Consider the following 3,415-nt stretch of genomic DNA (forward strand, 5'->3'; position numbering starts at 1 on the left):
CCTTGTTTCATGTGGCCTAATACCTTATCTACATGATTAAATCTGTTATTATACCAAAAAATATAAATTCACGGTCCATCTCTCTGCCTCTTAAGGCAGAATGACCTTATTTTCCGCCATTATTTATTTTGTTCTTTATCTCTACTTTTCTGCCACCAATACTCTAACCGTCTCTTACTTATTTCTATCGCGGACGTGTTAGCTTTCCATTGTTGTCCCTAAAAACCAAGGCTTCATTTAACTCGTGCCCACCGTATACATCGGGTGACTATCGCCACATTCATCAGTCCCACACCAAACAAAAACCCACAAATCAGACATCCCTCGTTTTCCTTAGTTCCCCCGCAGCATGTACATTGTTCTTCTTCGTTACTAAATCTCGCTTTATAACTACGCGTTCTAAGGCAGCCCGACCTTGCTTCAAACAGTAAAGCGCTTCCCCTTGAATTATCATAAAACCTTTCCCTCCTTATTTCGTTTTTCCTTTTCGGTAGTTACTCGGAGCGGCTTCTTTCCATCGCTGTCATCCAATAAGTCCTCTCCGCCTCTCTGACCTTCCGCTTAATGCTCCTTGTTGCCATATCGCCCGCACTGCCAGCCGTATATTTACTGGTGAGCCTCCTAGTTCTTTTTCTCCACTGCGTGTCAACGCTTTTTCTATACAAATACCTGAAAAACCTTCTCTGCCCATCTACTCTCCTTCATTTTCCTCAGCCTCTCTTCGAATCTCATTTTGCTCTGCGCTTCCCTCACTTCAAAGCCTGTCCATCCCATATCACCCTTTACCGCCTCATTTGTCGTCTTCCCGTGAGCGCCCAACGCGAGGCGGCCACCGTCCTTTGATTTACATCCATTCCTGACTGCACCTCTGACTTCATGCACACCACTGAGTTCCCAAATGTAAGCCCCGGAAACCATCACACCCTTCCACAGCCCTCGACAGCACCTCGTACCTATTGTATCCCCATAACAGCTCTGGCTTCTAATTGCAGCATTCCTCTTTCCCTTTTGCTACCGGCTTTCTCTTGTAACTCCATATATCTATCCCCCCTCATTTTACCCATACTCCGAGGTACTTGTACTCGCTTACCCTCGGTATTTTTTGGCCTGTACTAATACCGTATGGTCTCCGTGATCATTGAATACATCAATCCACATTTGTTGCACTAAATCCTAGTCCTAGAGCCTCACACTCCCTTCCGCATATATCTGCCAGTCGCTGTATATCATCTTGATCTGTCCGCAAATAAGACAATATCATCAGCATAAAATAGACCTGGAAGCTTCTGCTCAACCATCGCTCCGACCTGTTTGTGTGACAAATTAAATCCAATGTTGCTACCTTCTAGCGCTTTTTCCATCCTCGCCATGTACAGCATGAATAACAGCGGGGACAAAGGGCATCCCTGTCTCAGCCCCTTGCTAATTTCAACGCTGTCCTTGCTACTTATTCCTTCCCATTCTATACAAACTGTATTTCTCGGTATATTTCCCTCAAAAGCTGTACACAGTCGTCACCTATGCCCACTTCCTTCAATATATCCACAAAATTCCTGATTAACGTTGTCATACGCCCCGGTGATATCTAGATAAGCTACGTATAAGGGCCTGTTTTCTATTTTAGATATTTCTATACACTGGGTAAGAACAAACAGATTATCGTCTAACCGCCTGTCGATTCGAAATCCATTCTGAAGTTCTCCCAAAATATCATTTTGTTCTACCCACGCTTCTATTTTAATTTTACTGCCTGCATCGCCAACCTGTATAGCACCGATGTAATTGTAGCGGTCTATACGAGCGAATGTTATCCTTTTCTCCCTTGCCTTTATAGATTAAGTTCATTCTACTTTTTCTCCAACTGTCTGGTATTTCCCTCTCCTGTAAGCACTTTTCTACGGCTTTCAGCAGTGCTTCCTTTAGTGTTATGTCCGAGTTCGTTAATGAGGCTGACGGAACCCCATCTAAGCCCGGAGTAGTGCGCTTAGGAATTTTTCCTTCGGCCTTCTTCCAATTGAAATTCTCTAGTACTACATCTTCGTCGGTTTGCACTCCTTGCGTACTTTACTCACCGGGGGAATCCCCTGGGGGACCTTTTTTAAACGAATCGGCTGTTATCTTCGGATGTAACCTAGCGCTTCATATCCTTCAATTTATTTCCTCCTTCATCTACCATATGTCGTTGCATTGTGACAGACTTCCTACCCAGCGCTTTAGGTGGCTCCAAATATCCTAGGCGCGCCTTTCTTCTTTTCGCGAATCTCTGTCATCCAGCGTTCACTTTCACCTTTAATTTTTGCCTCGACCTAATTTCTGCACAATGGATTTTTGCCTCTAATATATTCCCATATTTGGTTGACTTCGTCCTGTGGCCGCTTCTCCCTTTTTGCCTGTTCTGTGCTCCCGTGATGCCTGACGTCGCATCTCGATCGCTTCCCGGAGTTCTTTGTTCCCCAACTTTTTGGCTTTTTCTTTCCTTTCCAACAAATAGTTTTCTTTCTATTTCCATTTCTTTCGTGGATTACATGTAGCAGCTCACATACTTCCAGTCTTTGCCTGGTAGTTCGTCTACTTTTTCCTCGACTCTTGCGGCTATATTTGTTATTTGTTGTCATTTAGATACGAGCTGCCAAACTTTGATTCTATGTTCTTATTTCAGTTTTATATCCCATTTTGTAATATTATGCGTTTATGATCACTACCCAGCTGTTAATGCCTTCTTCGTCTATTCTCTCTCTCTCAGTTTGTCATATATTCCTTCTGTCATGAGACAGTAATCAATGCTCGATTGCCTGTTTCTGACTTCCCACGTTGATCTCCCTCAACTTAGGCCCCACGTTAACTATCTCAAGACTATGTTGCTCGCAGAGATCTAGCAATAACTTGCCATTGGTGTCTGATATCCGTCAAGGTCATGAATGTGAGCGTTCATGTCCCTAGAAGGATTATCTCGGCAATCATGACCAAATTCTTTAATATCGGTGCTTATGCATTTCACTATCTCCAGATTCTTTCTCTGCAGTTATTGCCTGTCAACAAGTAAGCTACACCTAGCCACGTTTTCTTTCCACCTACTGTGCCCGAACCCACATGTGCTCTGAACACGTTTGTTTCACTCTCTCCCATTTTGTTCTGCTATGAATTAGCATTCCAACCCCCCCACCTCTCCTTTCTGATGTGATCCTGTTACATCCTTCCCAAACATAATTTTCATATGTGGTGGCTCTTCCAAGTCTCTAAGGTGTGTTTCTGTAACCGCATAAACACCTATCTGTTCCTTGTTTAACTGTCCTCAATCTCTAACCATTTTGCCTTTTTTCTGCCACCCTGCATGTTAATGTAACTAATTGCAACACGCGCCTTCTCCCTTCTTTTCCTTTTCTCTGTTTTTTCGCTATACTACCTGTCAAAGAGT

Source organism: Rhipicephalus sanguineus, chromosome 6 (genome assembly GCF_013339695.2).
Source record: "Rhipicephalus sanguineus isolate Rsan-2018 chromosome 6, BIME_Rsan_1.4, whole genome shotgun sequence".
Classification (NCBI taxonomy): Eukaryota; Metazoa; Arthropoda; class Arachnida; order Ixodida; family Ixodidae; genus Rhipicephalus; species Rhipicephalus sanguineus.